This window comes from Odocoileus virginianus, chromosome 5 (assembly GCF_023699985.2).
Source record: "Odocoileus virginianus isolate 20LAN1187 ecotype Illinois chromosome 5, Ovbor_1.2, whole genome shotgun sequence".
NCBI lineage: Eukaryota > Metazoa > Chordata > Mammalia > Artiodactyla > Cervidae > Odocoileus > Odocoileus virginianus.
Window position 1 is genome coordinate 81,317,743 of NC_069678.1, and position 20,579 is coordinate 81,338,321.

Below are 20,579 nucleotides of genomic sequence, written 5' to 3' on the forward strand. Positions count from 1 at the left end.
GCAGAGTGGAGAGTTGAAAGGAACCTCTGTCCTTGAGGGCATGAGCTTCCTGTCATCTCTGGAGGCCACCCTAAATGCTGAACAAGGGAAATTAAATATCATCCATGCTGAAGCCATTGAGAGTGGACTTTCTGATATTTGTGGTAGGAAGCATCCTTACTAATACGGCCAGGACAGCATTAGGACTTTTGTGGGCTCCTTCCTAGGGAACCATTTCTTTTAAAATTATCTTTTATGACTGCACTGGTGTAAAGATGAATATATTGTGTGTTGTGTGTGTGTGCTCAGTTGTGTCTGACTCTTTGCAACTGCATGGACTACAGCCCACCAGGCTCCTCTGTCCATGGAATTTCTATTAAAACATCTTTACCTATTAAGATTTTTTTTTTATGATTTAAATGAGATTAAAGCTTTTTTTGTGTGTATGAGCCCTAAGAGTCCTGAATGTTCATTGCTGATGCTGAAGCTGAAACTCTAATACTTTGGCCACTTGATGCAAAGAGCTGTCTCCTTGGAAAGGACCCTGATGCTGGGAAAGATTGAGGATGGGAGGAGAAGGGGACAACAGAGGATGAGATGGTTGGATGGCATCACTGACTCAGTGAACATGAGTTTGAGCAAGCTCCAGGATTTGGTGATGAACAGGAAAGCCTGGTGTGCTGCAGTCTATGGGGTCGGACACGACTGAGTGACTGAACTGAACTGAGCCCTAAGAGTACTGGGGCACTAATGTGTCTAGTCATGCCTGGTAGATAGACTGGCCCTGGATATGACTTCCAAATATTCATCTCCAGGCTGTACCTTTTGACCTTCAAACCTGCATACCCCACTGCTTATTGGATAGTTCTATTTGAGTGTCTTACCTTAAATTCAGCATACCTGAGGCTGAACAGTTTCTCCTATACTTTTTCTTTGTCCAGTGTTCCCTGTCTGAGTGAACGATGTACTGACTAGCTAGTTGTACCAGCCAGAAACCTGGGACCCCAACCTCTCCTTCACCTTGTGCCCAATCCATCTCCAAATGCTGTCACTTTTCCTCTTCAAGAGATCTTAAAATCATTTACTTGTTCTAATCTCCACTTCTACCTCCACTGCTATTGTCCTAATCCATGTGACTGACATCTCTTGCCTGGGTTACTGCAATGGACCCTGATGGTCTCCCTATATCTCATGCTCCATGTAATTCTTTTTTAATATCCATATTTATTTATGTATTTGGCTGTGCTGAGTCTTAGTTGTGGTACGTGGGTTCTTTGTTTTTTTGTTTTTTATGTGAGTTCTTTGATCTTTGGGGCATGCAGGATCTTCTAGCTGTGGCATGCGAAAGGCAGGAAGAGGCCCCAGGTTATTCCTTACTCATTTTGCAGTCTTCTGTAGTTAATTGCATATATCAGGCACTCAGTCTAAGAAAACTGAAGTACCACATCTTTAAAACGTACATAGTGAAATCAAATATGTTTTATGCCCTAAAGCATTGTGGATTAACATCCATAGATAAACATTACATGGCATGATTGATGGTTTGAATAGTGTGATAGTTCATTTTGTGTCAATTTAACTAGTCTATGTTATGTGGTCAAATACTAATGTAGATGTTGTTGTGAGAGTATTTTTAGATGAGATTAATGTTTAAATCGGTAGACTTTGAGTCAAACAAGTTACATTCCAGTCATTTGAAGGCCTTATGGGAAAAGACTGAGGTCCTCTGAAGAGGGAGGAATTCTGCCTTCTGACTCAAGAATACAATATCAACTTCTGCCAGGATTTCCACACTGTTGGATAGTCCTACAGATTTCAAACTTGCTAGCATGTGTGTGTGCATGCTTGCACTTACATACCCATACCCACATGTCCTTACGCACTCATATATCCTATTGATTCTTTTTCTCTGAAGAACCTTTTTAAAAAATATTTATTTATTTGGCTGTGTTGAGTCTTAGTTGTGGCACACAGGATCTTTGTTGTGGTGCACGGATTCTCTGGTTGTGGTGTGTGGTGTGTAGTGTGTGGTGTGTGGTGTGTGGTTGCTCTGTGGCATGTGGGATCTTAGTCCCTGACCAGGGATCAAACTCTCATCTCCTGCATTGCAAGGTGGATTCATAAGCACTGCACCACCAGGGAAGTCTCTTTCTGGAGAATTTTGACTAATATGAGGAGCTTAAATGAAAACAGAGAAAAGTTTAGGACTCCTCAGTTCTTTGAGTGAACCTTTTTTGTTGTTGTTGTTTGTTTGTTTGTTTTTAAAATTATATCCCTTTATTTGGCTGCACTGGGTCTTCCTTGAGCATGTGGGATCTAGTTCCCCAATGAGGGACTGAACCAAGGTCCCCTGCATGGGGAGCAAGGAGTCTTAGACCCTGGACCACCAGGGAAGTCCCTGAGTGAGCCTTTTATGATATAACCAGGATTGGGGAACAAAGAAAGAGGAGAAACATTGAAATTCTACATCATGTAGTAATAATAAAGAACTAGAAAATAATGTGTTGTAATAATAATAATTGCTATCAATTTTGACCCCTCTCCATGTGCCAGGCACTGGGCTGATTGCTTTCAATGCTTTATCTCTTTAAATACCCTCAAAAGTTAGGGAAGTTCAGGATAAGAAATGGAAACCATTCAAAAGGAAAGGAATATAAAGGAATTCAATGCAGGGAATTAGATGCTTACAAAAGAGCATCTGTAGGATGATCTGCAACTAAGACCCACAGCCCAAATAAATAAAAAAAAAATTTTTTTTTAAAAAGAAATGTTCTCTTTGAGAATAAAGAGACCAGTACAAAAAGCTTTATATAGATCTTCTCTTCCTCCTCAGACTTCACAACAATCCCCACCCGACCCCCCGCAAATTCCAACAAAGCAGCAAAATATGTAACTATTTAGTAGTATTGGATCATTGCAATTTCTTTCAAGTACTGTTTCTCTGAAGTAAAAGGGTAAAAATATGCGTGATTGAAAAACAGGATTCTCTCCTTCCATTGGTACTAGAGAAGGAATAATTTCATTACTTTTTTATTTATGGGTACTGTTTTGTTGCTTTTCTTTTGAAAAATGGATTTGGAATTCATATAGCATACCATTAACCATTTTAAAGTGTGCCATCCAGCATCATGTAGTGCCGTCACAATGTTGTAGACAACCTCCTCTCTTGTTTCAAACTTTTTTTTTATCACTTCAGAAGACACCCATTAAGCAATCCCTCCTCATTAGTCCCTTCTTCCATTCCCTGGCAACTACTAATCTGCTTTAATGTCTGTATGGATTTTCCCATTCTGGATATTTCATATTAAGTGAACCATGTAGTGTGTGCTATTTTCTGTCTTGCTTATTTGGTTTTGCATGCTTTTGAGATTCATCCAAGCTGTAGCAATGTATCAGTGCTTCATTTGTTTTTATGGATAAATTATACCCATGGTACAGATATACCACAATTAAAAAAATCTATTCATGCCACCTTTTTGGCTATTGTGAATATTGCTGCTGTGAACATTCATGAACAATTGTCTGTTGGAGTACCTATTTTCAGTTTTTTTGGGTTACCACAGTGGAAAATCATGGCTTCTCATTCAATCTACAGAATTAATCCAGTTCTGAAACCCAGAGCTCCTTTACTTAACAGAAAGCTAGGTCTCATTATGGAAGAATCCTATAGAATTGCCACAAATATATAATATAAATCTTCCTTGTGAGCCTTTCCTAAAGATACCTTGTATCATTTACTAAAGTGGAGAAAAGGAAATATTCAGACCTTTGGTGGATGTCTAGACACTACTTTTGGATTAATGTTAATTCCTGGGAGCCCAAAATGCCACTGTGGCCCACCGATGTATGGGACCAGTCAGGTCATGGGTCTACCCTATGGTAATTCCCCCAGTGATTGGAACAGACAAACTTGACTAGAGGCAAAAATTCCTGTGTTGGCTGTCTAATCCACGGGACAAGGTCATTATGGTAGAAATAGCTAAATGGAAGGCCCTTGAACTTCCTCTTCCTACCAAGATAGTAAACCAGAAGCAATGCTGTATTTCTGAGGGAACTACAGAGATCAGTGTGATAGCAAAGACTTGAAACATGCAAGATTGGTGATATCTAGGATATCCCCATTTAATTTACCTGTTTGGTCTGAATAGAATGGATATTGGAGAATGATTGTAGATTTCAATAAACTAGTTAGGGTGTGACTTCAGTTGCAACTCCCATTATAAAAGAGTTTCTGTAGTGGAACAAATCAATAGAGTCCCTGGCCCTGTTATGTGACTGATGCTTTTTTCTCCACACCACGTTGAAAGGGTAACCATGAATAGTTTACTTTTACCTGGCAGCGACAACAGCCAAGACATTCACCATCTTGGCTTAGTCCTATGTCAGCTCTCAATCTGCCTGCCATGTTATAGTCAGCAGAGATCTCCATGGTGCTGATGCTCTGCAGAACGTCACTCTGTCTATTGCATAGATGCCATTTTGCTGATTGAATCTGATGAGCAAAAAGTAACAGTTAATTTGGAAGCCTTACGAAGATATGAGCAAACCAGAAAGTTTGAGATAAATCTGAGGGACCTGCCATTTCAGTGGTTTCTGAGAATCCAGCAGACTGGAGCATGTTGAGATATCCTTTCCACAGTGACAGACAAATTGATATATTATCTACCATGACAAAAGAATCACAATTGATAGGTTTTTTTGGCTTTTGGAGGCAATGTAAATCACGTTTTGAGTTGGAACCATCTGAGGAGTCCCTTATAAGGCTTTGAGTGTCAAATGGGGAAACAAAGCTTCTGAAAGTCCAGGCTAAAGCACAAGATGTTCTTCTACTTGGTCCTTATGATCCACTAGGTCCAGTGACACTCAAGACTCTCTAACAAATAAGGATGGTAAGAAAATCTTAGGCAAGCACCAGTAAGAGAATCACAGTATAGACCTTTAGGATTTGGGAGCAAATCTCTGTCCTTTCATCAGCCACCCCAGTGCTTGTTTAATGGACTCATGAACAGCTTGCTTTGATGATGGGGGTGAGAGCTCTGCATGGGTTCAACAAAATGGACTTTCCCTTATGGAAACTGACTTGACTTGATTGCTGGTACTTCTGAGTGCCTAATCTGCTAACAGATGATGTCAACACTGAGTTCCCAATTGATAGCATTCCCTAGAGGAACAAGCCAGCCAGATGATATAGGCTGAATATATTATATATCTCTTTCATCATGGAAAGGTCATAAATCTATCCTTAGAGGACTAGACATATATTATGGATATAGATTTTCCATATCCTGTCTGTAATGTTTCTGCCAGTTCTAACATCTACAGACTCTCAGAATGCTTTATGTACTGTCATGGATTCTATCCATGGTCAGTGGGCTCATGCCCAGGGAATTGACTGGTCTTACTACTTTTACCATTACCTAGAAGTATCTGGCTTACTAAAAAGGTGGAATGGCTTACTGAAGATTCAGTTTTGGTGTCAGTTAGGAGGCAACACTCTGAAGGGACAGTGTTCTTACAGGCTGAAATATTGAAATGGAGCAGGACCGTATGGTCCTTGCCCTCCTCCACCCATGTCCTCTGCCTGCCTTTTGTCTGTGGGAAACTTAAGTCAAAGAATAAGTTTAATTGGAGAAATGAGAACATGTGAAAACAAAGGGAAATAGCCAGAGGAGACTAAACAATAATAATGTACTCTTTAAGCACAGTCAAGGACCTTTAGTTCTTTCTCAAGGGCTATAGATAATATTCAGAGCTGTCTTACAGATACTAAAACACACAGATGGAGAAGTTAACTACGTGATGACCAGACTGTACCCACAACATTAGTTGCCACAATTCCGAGAACTGGTCTCAAAGAAATGGAAAAAATGGACTCTGGAACTGAAGATTAACTGTATCTAAAACAACCAAGATGATGCTGGTCCCCCCTCTCCTCCCCCGCCGTCCCCGTCCCAGTTGCCGGCATGTGAAATAAAGCAAACTTTCCTTTCCTCCAGCCTGTTTATTGCCTTTTGAGCGGCGAGCAGCCAGACCCACACACACTCTTTCAGTAACAGTATATACTCTGATTCAGAGATGATTATATGGTACTTTCTCCCCCACAGCCAGAATATATGGGTCTGGAAATCAGTGCATGCAACTAGGATGTCTACAATGTGATGTGTGCGAATACTCATTTCACTCTTATACCCAATAATAACCCACAGGATTTTTGCCTCTCAGCTTGTCAACTGTTAGCTTTCGCAGTTTGAAGGTATTGTTCTCAAGTGGGAAACGCTTCTGCACATGAAGGTTCTGGTTCCTCTGTGTGCTAGCAGGAGTCTGGCCTCATGGAGCCATGGTGGTGACTTAAGCAGGCTTGAGACTCCCTCAGGCCAGAAGTGCTTCTTGTGACTTTCATCCTCTGTGCCAGAAGCTTGTGTTAGGATAGCTCCCAGTCAGGGACAGAGGGCCCCACGCTGTTGCAGGTTGTCTCTGGATTGGGTCTAAAGTCAGTGCTGCTTATGGTTTGAGCTTATGACTTGGTGTGTTGTTTTTTCCTTATTATATTTCTTAATATATAACTTGATACTGTAGGGGAGAATCGGGTGAGCGGGGAGAAGAGATGGCCTACATTGCAGTCGTGTCTTTTTTCGACTGGTTAAACTGAGCCTTTGTTAAAGTCCGAGTTGTCCAGGTGGCGCTAGAGGTAAAGAATCTGCCTGCAATGCAGGAGACACAGGAGACCAGATTTAATCCTTGGGTCAGGAAGGTCCCCTGGAGGAGGGCATGGCAACCCACTCCAGTATTCTTGCCTGGAGAATCCTGTGGACAGAGGAGCCTGGCAGGCTACAGTCCATAGGGCCGCAAAGAGTCGGACACAACTGAAGTGACAGCACACACACACCTCTGAACCATGAGGATCTAGGGGTCACAATAGAGTAGCCACAGGCAGTTGTCTTTTTACATTGTTGCAACATACCCTTAAGCGGGAACTTCCCCCACCCCCTCATGCAGCAGCACCCATGGTTCTGCCATCCCACTCAGATTTTCCATTGCTACTTTTGTTCCCATTGTAACCTTTAAATAAACATCAGTTTCACAGGTAACCCAGCTTTCTAGGTCACCTGTCAGTCTCACTGCCTACAGTCTTGAACGTGGGCCTGAGCCAGTACAATTTGCGTTTTATCTGTTAATGTGACCTCTTTTGTGCTTATAGGTTGATGAGGCCTGGGGAAATTCTGGTATAAAAACATTTCCAAGCAGAAGGTTTTTCTGAGAACGAGACAAAAAGCCCCAATCCAGGCAAGACCTTTGCAAATACTGGCACATGAAATATGTTGTTCCAGTTTACATTCAAATGGCCACCCACCTCATGTACTAGGGCTGGCTCCACATCTTAAAAGTCTTTTGTGGCTTTGGACAAGGTGTTCTTGCTTTTCCTAACACCCTCTGCCCAGAAGTCTCCTCTGCTGCGTTACATCAGCATAGTAAAAAGAATTGCCCAGGGACTTCCCTGTTGGTCCAGTGGTTAAGACTCTGTACTTCCATTGTAGGGGGTGTGGGTTCCATCCCTGATTGTGAAAGTAAGATCCTGCATTGATCCCACATGTTGCATGGCTTGTGGGATAAAAAACTTAAGAATAAAAAAGAATTGCCCATTAGCAATCTCTGATGAATAATCATTACGATAAGTTATTGGTTAACTTTAGAAAAGATTGTCAAAGTGCAGTAGGAGTAGTTCTTGACTGACTTACAACCTGTACTTTTGTATATTACACTTTGATATCTCTAAATAAGACATTTTGAATGTTTGCACATCTGCTGATAAGTGAACATTTTAATCCATCACACAATACCAAGTGGCAATTTGGTTTCTCCATTTTTGCTGGTGTAACAATATTTGTCCAACTTTGAATTTTCTGTATATTTTATATAACTAAGGGAAAATGGAAAAAGAAATTGCTGATAGTGTTGATAAAACATATATGTCTTATAAATGTATTGCTATTGAGATTAAATGGTTACCATTCAGTTAAGCTGGAAGTGTTGACTTTATTCTCATTTAGATGAGAATGTGTTAACTCAGTTTATTTTGTGTTGACATGGATGGAAAAAGAATTAACGAATAGGTAAAAAATACTGGGAATATATAATCAGATATAATTTGAGACTTTATGTATGCATTTATATATATATACACACATATATATTTGCATGTTAAAAATAGATATCTTTCTTTTCCTTGATGAATAGAAAGTTAACTTTTCACATATTTGATTTTTATACAGTATTTTAGGAGCAAATCATGTAGGAAAATAGAATATTTATTTGTTGGACCCCTTCCTGGGACACCACTGATCAAAATTGACAAGGAACCTCAAGGGTAATGTCAGGACTTTTCAGATCCTACAAGCGCAGTAATAATAATGTTAGTAGTAGTAGATTAGTAATTCCTGTTTAAGTGCTTGCTGTGTTTCAGGCTCTACGATTGCTGTGTCAACAAGTTGAAAATCATTTGATGCTTTTCAATCCTTTGTTGAAATTCTTAGTTATACATAGCCCTCCATTTTATAAAGTAGCCTTCTAGAGTTCACTGAATTGAAATGATTTGTCCAAAGTCACAGCCAGTACTTAGAGGCGTTTATTGATTACAAAGTGAAAGTCACTCAGTCGTGTCCAACTCTGCGACCCCATGGACTATGCAGTCCATGGAATTCTCCAGGCCAGGATGCTGGAGTGGGTAGCTGTTCCCTTCTCCAGGGGATCTTCCCAATCGAGGGATCAAATCCAGGTCTCCTGCATTGCAGGCAGATTCTTTACCAACTGAGCCACCAGGGAAGCCCAAGAATACTGGAGTGGGTAGCCTATCCCTTCTCCAGTGGATCTACCCGACCCAGGAGTTGAACTGGGTCTCCTGCATTGTAGCTGAATTCTTTACCAGCTGAGCTACCAGGGAAGCCATTGGTTCCAAAGCCCATGGTAATCACTGCCTTGTATTACTTACCTATTTGCCCAACAGTCAAGTTTGACCAAACCTCTTTTATTTATCTAATTTTAAAACACTTGTTTATTTGGCTGCATTGGATCTTAGTTACAGCACATGAGATCTTTTTATTGTGGCATGTGGAGTCTTTACTTGTGGCATGTGGGATCTAGTTCCCTGACTAGGGATTGAAACCAGCTCCTGCACTGGGAGCACAGTGTTAGCTACTGGACCACCAGGGAAGTCCCCAGAACAAACCTCTTTTTTTTTTTTCCATTTATTTTTATTAGTTGGAGGCTAATTACTTTACATCATTACAGTAGTTTTTGTCATACATTGAAATGAATTAGCCATGGATTTACATGTATTCCCCATCCCGGTCCCCCCTCCCACCTCCCTCTCCACCTGATCCCTCTGGGTCTTCCCAGTGCACCAGGCCCGAGCACTTGTCTCATGCACCCAACCTGGGCTGGGCTGGGTTGGGTCTATTTCACCCTAGATAATATACATGTTTCAATGCTCTTCTCTTGAAACATCCCACCCTCGCCTTCTCCCAGAGTCCACAAGTCTGTTCTATACATCTGAGTCTCTTTTTCTGTTTTGCATATAGGGTTATCGTTCACATCTTTCTAAATTCCATATATATGTGTTAGTATACTGTAATGGTCTTTATCTTTCTGGCTTACTTCGCTCTGTATAATGGGCTCCAGTTTCATCCATTTCATTAGAACTGATTCAAATGAATTCTTTTTAATGGCTGAGTAATATTCCATGGTGTATATGTACCACAGCTTCCTCATCCATTTGTCTGCTGATGGGCATCTGGGTTGCTTCCATGCCCTGGCTATTATAAACAGTGCTGCGATGAACATTGGGGTGCACGTGTCTCTTTCAGATCTGGAACAAACCTCTTTTAAAGTGAGATTATAACCAGATGATAAAATCTGTGTGAAAAAAAAGGCATGAGTCTCTGTGTCATGTGTGGATAGATAAAATGTTTTCAGGAACAAGAAATAATAAGCTTTATGATAACACCTCAACATAATTTTAATAAAAGTGCTAAAAGGGAAATAACAGAACACCCAATATATTATAGTTAATGATAGTACATTTTGTAGAAGACTAGGGCCAATGAAACATTTGCTTTACTAACCTGCAATGCACATCAGAATGCCATAGGTACATAGAACCAACAGCACAATAAGTGAATTGTCAAACTATTACTGCCATGTTGCATGGTCATCTGTCTCCACCTGAAGACGGACTCTTTTTTTTTTTTTTCATTTATTTTTATTAGTTGGAGGCTAATTACTTTACAATATTGTAGTGGTTTTTGCCATACATTGACATGAATCAGCCATGGATTTACATGTGTTCCCCATCCCAATCCCCCCTCCCACCTCCCTCTCTACCGGATCCCTCTGGGTCTTCCCCATGCACCAAGCCCGAGCACTTGTCTCATGCATCCAACCTGGGCTGGTGATCTGTTTCACCCTAGATAATATACATGTTTCGATGCTGTTCTCTTGAAACATCCCACCCTCGCCTTCTCCCAGAGTCCACAAGTCTGTTCTATACATCTGTGTCTCTTTTTCTGTTTTGCATATAGGGTTATCATTACCATCTTTCTAAATTCCATATATATGTGTTAGTATACTGTAATGGTCTTTATCTTTCTGGCTTACTTCACTCTGTATAATGGGCTCCAGTTTCATCCATCTCATTAGAACTGATTCAAATGAATTCTTTTTAATGGCTGAATAATATTCCATGGTGTATATGTACCACAGCTTCCTTATCCGTTTGTCTGCTGATTGGCATCTAGGTTGCTTCCATGTCCTGGCTATTATAAACAGTGCTGCGATGAACATTGGGGTGAACATGTCTCTTTCAGATCTGGTTTCCTCGGCGTGTATGCCCAGAAGTGGGATTGCTGGGTCATATGGCAGTTCTATTTCCAGGTTTTTAAGAAATCTCCACACTGTTTTCCATAGTGGCTGTACTAGTTTGCATTCCCACCAACAGTGTAAGAGGGTTCCCTTTTCTCCACACCCTCTCCGGCATTTATTGCTTGTAGACTTTTGGATAGCAGCCATCCTGACTGGCGTGTAATGGTACCTCATTGTGGTTTTGATTTGCATTTCTGTGATAATGAGTGATGTTGAACATCTTTTCATGTGTTTTTTAGCCATCTGTATGTCTTCCTTGGAGAAATGTCTGTTTAGTTCTTTGGCCCATTTTTTGATTGGGTCATTTATTTTTCTGGAGTTGAGCTGGAGGAGTTGCTTGTATATTTTTGAGATTAATCCTTTGTCTGTTGTGAAGATGGACTCTTGAGTGATGTATGCATTCCTTTTTTTAAAGTGACCTCTTGTTACTGATGAACCTATTTCAGGGCATGAATAGAGAGGCAAACAAGAGAATGGACTTGTGGACATGGGGGGAAGGGGAGGGTGGGATGAATTGAGAGAGAAGCATTGACCTATATGTACTACCATGTGTAAAATAGGTAGCTGGCAGGAAGCTCAGGTGGCACAGTGGTAAAGAATCCACCTGCCAGTGCAGGAGGCACAAGAGACGTGGGTTTGATCCCTGGGTCAGGAAGATCCCCTGGAGAAGGAAATGGCAACCCACTCCAGTGTGTTTGCCTGGAAAATTCCATGGACCGTAGTCCATGCGGTTGCAGGGAGTTGGATACGACTGATTGAGTGAACAGACACACATTGTGGGAAGCTTCTGCATAGCACAGGAAGCTCAGCTTGGTGCTCTGTGATGAACTAGATGGTAGGGTGGGGGTGGGGTGGGAGGGAGGCTCAAAAGGAGGGTTATGTATGTACACATATTAGCTGATGCACTTTGGTGTACAGTGGAAACTAACACAACATTGTAAAGCAACTATACTCCAAATTTAAAAAATTAAAAGACTATCAAAAGTAAATAAAGAAGAAATTGACTTCTTAGTTACAATGCGAAAACAGCCCTTTCCCCAACTATCTGGAGAAAAATTTTTAAGAAATGGAACTGTGTTGGTAGCTAATAACCATTGCTGCAGCTTTTCTACTTGCAGAGGTAGAAATGCAAACCCGCAAACGTTGACGAAATGACAGCATACCAGAAAGATCTTGAAAACGGTGTACAGACCACAGGGAGGCAGCTGGGTTCCTGACAAGCAGTGTCTCCATCAGGAGCCATTTCCATTCCCTCCTGGAAATGTATCAGTTAAAGGAGTAAAGGGAAGAACACGAGGGAAGAAAGAGCAGGATGCTCCCGTCTTGGCTAACCTTTGACTTGGAGGAACCAATGCAAATTCTAAAACTACAGCAGCAGAAACTGATGGTAACAGTAGCTCAGAATCTGAGACCCATTAGATTAAAAGTTTGAGTCAGTTTTGCTCTATTTTTCCTGAAGATCTTTTCTAGAAATGAATGCTGTTTGGACTTGAGAATTGAGAAGACGTAATTAATGTGTTCAATTCTCAAACGTGTACCAAGTGCTGGGTATGGTTATGCTTGAGTGAGCCTTGTGTAGGATGTGTGGGCCATGAGAGGAGTTGAGAGGAGTATGTGGGCTGTTCCAGGCAGAGGGAACAGTATATGCTGGGGCACAGAGGCAGCTGTTGATGTTAAAAAAATGATTTTCTCTGTGGAGTGGGAACAAATTGCTCTTTAGGGAAAAAATCATGGCTCAGGAGGAAGACAGCATTCATGGCACAGATAGGAAAACATTGTGTGATTCTCAGGGGAGGAATTAGGAATGGGCAGGGGGAGAGGAGGACAGAAGAAATGAGATAAAGAGGGCAGAACTGATCTGCCAGAGAAAGTAAGGAGTGAGGGGAATTTGGAGTTTGGGGGCAGCCTGGGGGAATAGGCCTGGACAACTTGGAGAGAGTGAAACAATGAGAAGAAATGAAAAGATTGGAATACCAGGTCCAAGGAAGAACCTTGAGTGAAGTAAGTCATCATGAGCTGGAGAACAGGACAGTCAGTGATAAGGAGAACATGAGTCCTTCCCAAGTAATATACGAAACATCAGGAGGGCACAGACTCCTACATTCTGTGGGGCAGTGTCTTGAGCAATCTTTATTTGGATATTAAAGAGTAACCCCAGCAGGCTGGAGGATTCAGGGTGGTTGCCGACAGGATATCTTCTTCTCTCTTTCTCTCTTTTTTAAAATGTTATTTATTTATTAGCTTATTTTTGGCTGAGCTGGATCTTCGTTGCTGTCCCTGGGCTTTCTCTAGTTGCAGTGAGCGGGGGCTACTCTTCATTGCAGTGTGCTGGCTTCTCATTGCAGTAGCTTCTTTTGTTGTGGAGCAGGGCCTCTAGGCACGCTGGCTTCAGTTTTTGCAGCAGTCAGGTTCAGTAGTTGCGGCTCCTTGTGCTCAGTGGTTGTGGTGGTGCAGGGGCTCAGTTGCCCCATGGCATGTGGAATCTTCCCAGACCAGGGATCAGACCTGTGTCCCCTGCATTGGCAGGTGGAGTCCCATTCACTGTGCCACAAGGGAATTCCTCTTCTTCTTATATTTGCAGTTTTTGCTTACTGTTTCTAGCTGGCAAACAATGCTTTGTTCTTAAAGTCCTGTGGTTTGTGGGCTCCATCTTTTATATTTAAAAATAATTTAAATTAGTGAATTTGTAATTTAGTTCTGAATTTAAAATGTTTTAAAACATAATATATAAAATATAGCAATCTTAAACAAATAAAATTATATACAAGTTTATGTTCTTAATCCAACAAAGAACAATTTCATATTTAATACATTTAAATATGTGTCTGGGAATTTGCAAGTCTAACCTTCAGGCTGAATTAGTTCTCTGATTTAGAGGAAGGGCATTATAGGCAAAGGATGAAGCAAAATGCTTGTTGCCGTGTCTCTGCTTCATTAGTTCCTTAAAAGAGACTGATCCAGGATTTCCTTGGTTCTCCAGTGGCTAAAACTCCACGGTCCCAATGCAGGGGTCCCAGGTTCAATCCCTGGTCAGAGAACTAGATCCCACCTGCTACAACTAACACCTGGTACAGCCAAATAAATAATCTTTTTTTTTTTTTTAAGAGAGAGACTGATCCATCCAAGCTATGTGCTCCATGGGCTGTAAAACAGTATGTCCTCCATGTTCTCTCTTCCCTCCATCCCAGTCTGATCTGTCCTTCCTGTTTGTTTTTTTTTAATATTTCTTTTGATATGGACCATTTTTAATGTCTTCGTTGAATTTGTTACAGTGCTGTTCCTGTTTTGTTTTGGGGTTCTTTTGGCCCCCAAACATATGGGATCTTATTTCCCTGACTAGGGATTGAACCCACATTCCCTGCATTGGAAGGCAAAGTCTTATCCACTAGACCTCTAGGGAAGTCCCCTGTCCTTCCTGTTAGATTTAGATATACCAGCAATCACTCTCACTTCTCTGGCCCTGGACTCTTGTTCTATCTTTAATGTCATGAAATAAGTAAGTAGAATACATCAGGTAGATAGAGTATTCAGAGCTCAGAAGGGAAGTCTCCGTTGGAAACATAAATTTGAGTTATTGATATATAGCTAGTTATTAAAGATATGGGTGTGGGTGAAGTTGTGTAGAGAGAGATGGTTGAATGAGAAAGGGAGTAAGAGAAACATATTGACAGTCCAGGTCAGGTAAAATGAGCTGGCAATGGAGAAAGAGGAATAGGTACAGAGGTGAGAGATCAACCAGGAGAGTATGGTGTCACAGAAAGTAAGAGATAGTGTTTCAAGAGGGAAAGGATGACCAACTGAGTCATATATTACTGAGAGAGCTAGTAAGATGGACACTGGAAAGTGTCCAAAAGGCTTGCCAATGTGGAGATTATTAGTGACTGAGGTGAGAGAAATTTGGTGATGTGGGTAGAAGCTATATTGGAGACTATCAGAATGAGTTGGGGGAGAAAATAAAGTATGAGAACATTCTTCTTTTTTTAAAAAAAATAGCCTATGAGGAATTTTTAAAATTATTTATTTATCTTATTTTTGGTTGCATTGGATCTTCATTGGTGCACACCGGCTTGCTCTAGTTGTGATGAGTGGGGGCTACTGTTTGTTGCGGTGCTTAGGCTTCTCATTGCAGTGGCTTCTCTTGTTGTGGAGCATGGCCTCCAGAGCATGGGCTCAGTAGTTGTGGCACACGGACTTATTTGCCCCTTGACATGTGGAATCTTCCTGGACCAGGGACTGAACCCATGTCCCCCACATTGGCAGGCAGATTCCCATCCACTGGGCCACTAGGGAAGTCCGAGAAGATCATTCTTGATAAAACTTGGCTGCTGGGGGAGAAGAGAGGGTGGTAGCTGGAAAGGGTATTGGATCAAGGGAAAGATTTCCTCTTGTAATTGGAGGATCCTAGCCTATGTTTCAGAGAATACAATGGCACCCCACTCCAGTACTCTTGCCTGGAAAATCCCATGGACAGAGGAACCTGGTAGGCTGCAGTCCATGGGGTCGCTAAGAGTAGGACACAACTGAGCGACTTCACTTTCACGTTTCATTTTCATGCACTGGGGAAGGAAATGGCAACCCACTCCAATGTTCTTGCCTGGAGAGTCCCAGGGACGGGGGAGCCTGGTGGACTGCCGTCTATGGGGTCTCACAGAGTCAGACATGACTGAAGCGCCTTAGCAGCAGCAGGCTATGTTTGTGTGCTGATGAAAACAGTTCAGTAAATGATGTAGTAATTAAGCTAACATTAGCTGCTATATGTGCGTGTGTGCTCAGTTGTTTCAGTCATGTCTGACTCTTTGTGACCCTGTGGACTATAGCCCGCCAGGCTCCTAGTGTCCATGGAATTCTCCAGGCAAGAATACTGGAGTGGGTTGCCATGTTTTCTTCCAGGGAATCTTCCTGACCTAGGGATTTAACACGCATCTTGGTATGTCTCCTGCACTGCAGGCAGAATCTTTACCGTTGAGCCACTGGGGAAGCCCAGCTCCTATATAAACCTTCCCAATTATGCATAATGGCTCAAACATGATAGAAGTTTGTGTCTTGATAACTTAAATTCTAAAGCAATCAGGTTTACTCAAGATGGTAATTCAAGACCTTGACTTCCTATACCTTGTGACTCACCCACCTTCAACAGACTCCTGTGATTCTAAGTTTGTCTGCATCAAGCCTTGAAAGAGAAAAGAGCATGAATGATATTCATGGGATGTTTTTAGGGGTGTGGCTTGGAAGCAGCAGTGATCACTCCAGCACACAAAGCCATACTATTAATACATACCTAACTTCCAGAGAGATTCGGAAATTTTGTCCAGCTGTGTGCAGGAAGAGGAAGAAAAGGATTTGGTAGCTAGCAATCTCTGCTATAGGGGGAGAAGTTAAAGATGTAGAAGATGAGGTAGGGGTTAGAGAAGAGGGTAGTGGAAAGAGTGAGCTTTCTAAGAAAGCAAGAGGGGTAGAAAACCAGGCTTAAGAGCCCATGAGGATAGATTTTTTTTTCCCAACCAGGAGACAGGGGCAGGAAGGTCAAGGATATTTGCAAAAGAATGACCACAAAGACAGACCATGTTTAAGGCATTAAGGAGACAAGGAAGGTGCTGATGGACAGAATGGAGCAAAACCAGTAAGCTGGAGATCCTGATAAGGCCAAGAGTGACTTCTATGGGGACTCTTAAATAATTAAGCTGGAATGAGAGGCACTGTGGTGTTTGCCCTTTCAAGAAGGATATGTTTGGATGAGTTATTTAGGATATGATTGGATTCTGATGATGACAAGGTCCATATGTGACCATGGACCTAGGGAGGCGGAGATGGAATGAAGAAAATAGTCATTGACAGTGAGGAAGTCTAGGAAACCGAGAGCCCAGATTTAGCTGTGTGGGTATCAACACCACCCAGAAGGATAATAGGAATTATAAATGAGAGAAAAGTCTTGAATCATATGCCAAAGTCTTCAGAGGATGATAGGTCATGACTAAGAAAATGGAAAATGATAGTTTTGTGGGGAGGAGAAGATGGTGGTAAATCTGGATGAGGTGAGACTTTGAAGGCACATAATTTTTCTTTTCTTTTTCTTTTTTTTTGGCTGTGCTAGGTCTTCATTGTGTCACATGGGCTCTTCATTTCAGTGTGCAGGGTTCTCTGTTTGTGGCACTTGTGCCTAGTTGCCCCGAGGCATGTGGGATCTTAGTGCCCTGACCAGGGATTGAACCTGTGTCCCTTGCACTGGAAGGCAAGTTCTTAACCTCTGGATCACCAGGGAAGTTCCCATAAGTTTTCTTTACAAGGAGAAGTAGTAAAGTTCTAGAAGTTATGCGTGGTGGTAAAAAGGACACTGATTTCACCTTCCAGTTTTCAGTAGATGAAAAAGTTGGAGAGGAAGCTTTGGCTGGTGAGGGGGTGGTGGGGGGTGGAGGGAGGGCCCTCAAGGGATCACTAGGCTTCAGTTTAGGCAAAAGAAAAGCTTGGGGATGTCGGTATCTAAAGGAGTTTAGCAGTTTCAGAATGAAAGTTCAAGAGGATACAAAGGAATGACTGGGGATCAGGGCCTAAAGGAGTGCTGGATCAGTTGAGGGGATAATGAGAACAGGTGAGGAGAGTCACAAAGGTGGGGTGATACTTTTGAATGGAATTTGTCCTGAGAATTCCTTGATGAAAGAGGTGCACACCAGCCGAGTATAGTTGGGAGCCTTCTTGTGGTGATTTGGCAATAGTACGGTACTGTGTTCCCTGCAGCTTCACATGGGGGTGCAGCACACAGAGGGGGATTTGGTGCTCAGGGCATCTGCCTCCAGGTTCACATGGAACAGCCTCTGAGACCTAGAGCCCAACTCATGGTAGGCCTTTCCCACCATCTTCCTCTCACTTCATTGCACTCTCTGTTCCAGACACCATAGCCACCTTTTATTTATTTATTTTTTCCTTTACCAGTACAACTGTTTTTAATCAAGTAATTTAGGTCTTAGTTTTATTTTTATTTTTAATTTTTATTAGTTGGAGGCTAATTACTTTACATCATTACAGTAGTTTTTGTTATACATTGAAATGAATTAGCCATGGATTTACATGTATTCCCCATCCCAGTCCCCCCTCCCACCTCCCTCTCCACCCGATCCCTCTGGGTCTTCCCAGTGCACCAGGCCCGAGCACTTGTCTCATGTACCCAACCTGAGCTGGTTATCCGTTTCACCCTAGATAATATACATGTTTCAATGTTGTTCTCCTGAAACATCCCACCCTCGCCTTCTCCCAGAGTCCACAAGTCTGTTCCATACATCTGAGTCTCTTTTTCTGTTTTGCATATAGGGTTATCGTTACCATCTTTCTAAAGTCCATATATATGTGTTAGTATACTGTAATGGTCTTTATCTTTCTGGCTTACTTCACTCTGTATAATGGGCTCCAGTTTCATCCATCTCATTAGAACTGATTCAAATGAATTCTTTTTAATGGCTGAGTAATATTCCATGGTGTATATGTACCACAGCTTCCTCATCCATTCGTCTGCTGATGGGCATCTGGGTTGCTTCCATGTCCTGGCTATTATAAACAGTGCTGCGATGAACATTGGGGTGCATGTGTCTCTTTCAGATCTGGTTTCCTTGGTGTGTATGCCCAGAAGTGGGATTGCTGGGTCATATGGCAGTTCTATTTCCAGTTTTTTAAGAAATCTCCACACTGTTTTCCATAGTATAGCCACCTTTTAGATCCTCAATTCTTGCATGTTCTTCTCTGCCACAGGGGAACACACCTTTCTGTCTGCCCTCTCTTATTCATCCTTCAGATCTTGACTAAAACATCCCTCCTTTGGGTACACCCCAGGCTCCCCTGTTATTCTCTCTCATCACACTGTGTTCTTCTTCACAGAGCTTATCATGGTTATAATTTTGCAGTTATCTGTGTGCTCATTTAATTAAAGACACTCTCTTTTGCTTGTCTGTAAATTCCACAAGGGTCATGTCTAGTTGATACACATGATATTCTAACACTTGCCTATAATAGGTGAGATGTTTTAAAATATATCCACAAATGCTTTGACGCTCACCCTTTCAAGGCAGAAAACTAATTTTCCTCCTCTTGATGTGGACCAGACTTAGTTTGTTAGTGACTTGCTTCTAACAAACAGAATGTAGTGGAAGTGACAATATATAACTTCTGAGGTTATAGAAAGAATAAAGCTTCCTCCTGGTGCTTTCTTGTTCTTGGATCACTTGCTCAGGGAAAGCCAGGGCGTGCTGTGACGTCACTCAAGAAGCACTGTGGTAGGGATTTCCCTGGTGGTCCAGTGGCTAAGACTCCGTGCTCCCAATACAGGGGGCCTGGGTTTGATCCCTGGTCAGGAACTGTATTCCACATGCTGCAACTAAAGATGTCCACAACTAAAACCTAGCACAGCCAAATAAATAAGTGTGTGTGTATATATATATATATATATATATAATTTTTTTTTTAAAAGAAGAAACACCGTGATAAGACTCACATAGAGAGGAACTGAGCCTTCCTACCAATAGCCAGCATCAAGTTTTCAGTCATAGGAGGAAGGCACCTTTTTGTCTTTCTTTTTTTAATTAAAATTTTTTATTTTCTATTGAAGTATAGCCAATTAACTGGGTCGGAAAGATCCCCTGGAGGAGAAAATGGCCACCCACTCCACTATTATTGCCTGGAAAATCCCATGGACAAAGGAGCCTGTCTGGCTACAGTCCATGGGGTTACAAAGAGTCAGACACAACTTAGTGACTAAACAAATTGCGCTGGTTCTAGTTAGGGACAGACAAGATGTTCCATATAAGTCACAACTTTTGCATACTAAGGACACTTTTTTTACCTCAGGCTTTAGCAAGGAATTATACTTCCTGATTAACAAAATAAAATTTCAAATTCTTCATGAGTAACTAAGAATTCTCTGAATCCTGATACAATAATTTCAGTCCATGGGGTCACAAAGAGTTGGGCACCACTGAGCCATCACACATAGCCAATTAACAGTGTTATGAGAGTGTCAGGTGAATAGCCAATGGACTCAGCCATACACACACATGGAAACATTCTTCCCCAAACTCCTCTTCCATCGAGGCTGCCATATAACATTAAGCAGAGTTCCCTGTGCTATACAGTAGGACCTTGTTGGTTATCCATTTTATTCATTTTAAATATAGCAGAATGTCCATGTTGATCCCAAACTCCCTAACTATCCCTTCCCCCATCAGAGGAAGGCATCCTGAAAGTGGATCCTCCAGCCCTGGTCAAGCCTTCAGATAGCTTCAGCTCTGACTGGCATCTAACTATAATCTCATGAGAGAATCTAAGCCAGAACCACTGCAACATGTTGCTGCCTGTGAGAGGTAATAATGATTATCATTATGGGTTTAAGCATCCAAGTTCTGGGGTAATTTATAATGCAACAATAGATAACTAATATAATAGGTTTTTAAACAAATATTTACTGAATGAATGAATCACCAAATTCGTGAACACCTCTTTTTGTTTTTTCTGTTTTTTTCTGGTTTGGTGTCAATCAGTAATTAGATCAATAATGATTCTAACAGGTGCCTGAAACTTCCTGTTGCCTCTTCTCTGCATTTCACTTTATATATAGACTTTTTCATCCTTATGAGTGGGAGAAAAATATACAAGGAAATCAGCAAAAATACTTAACCCTTAAAAGATTGCGTTTATCTGAGTAATTT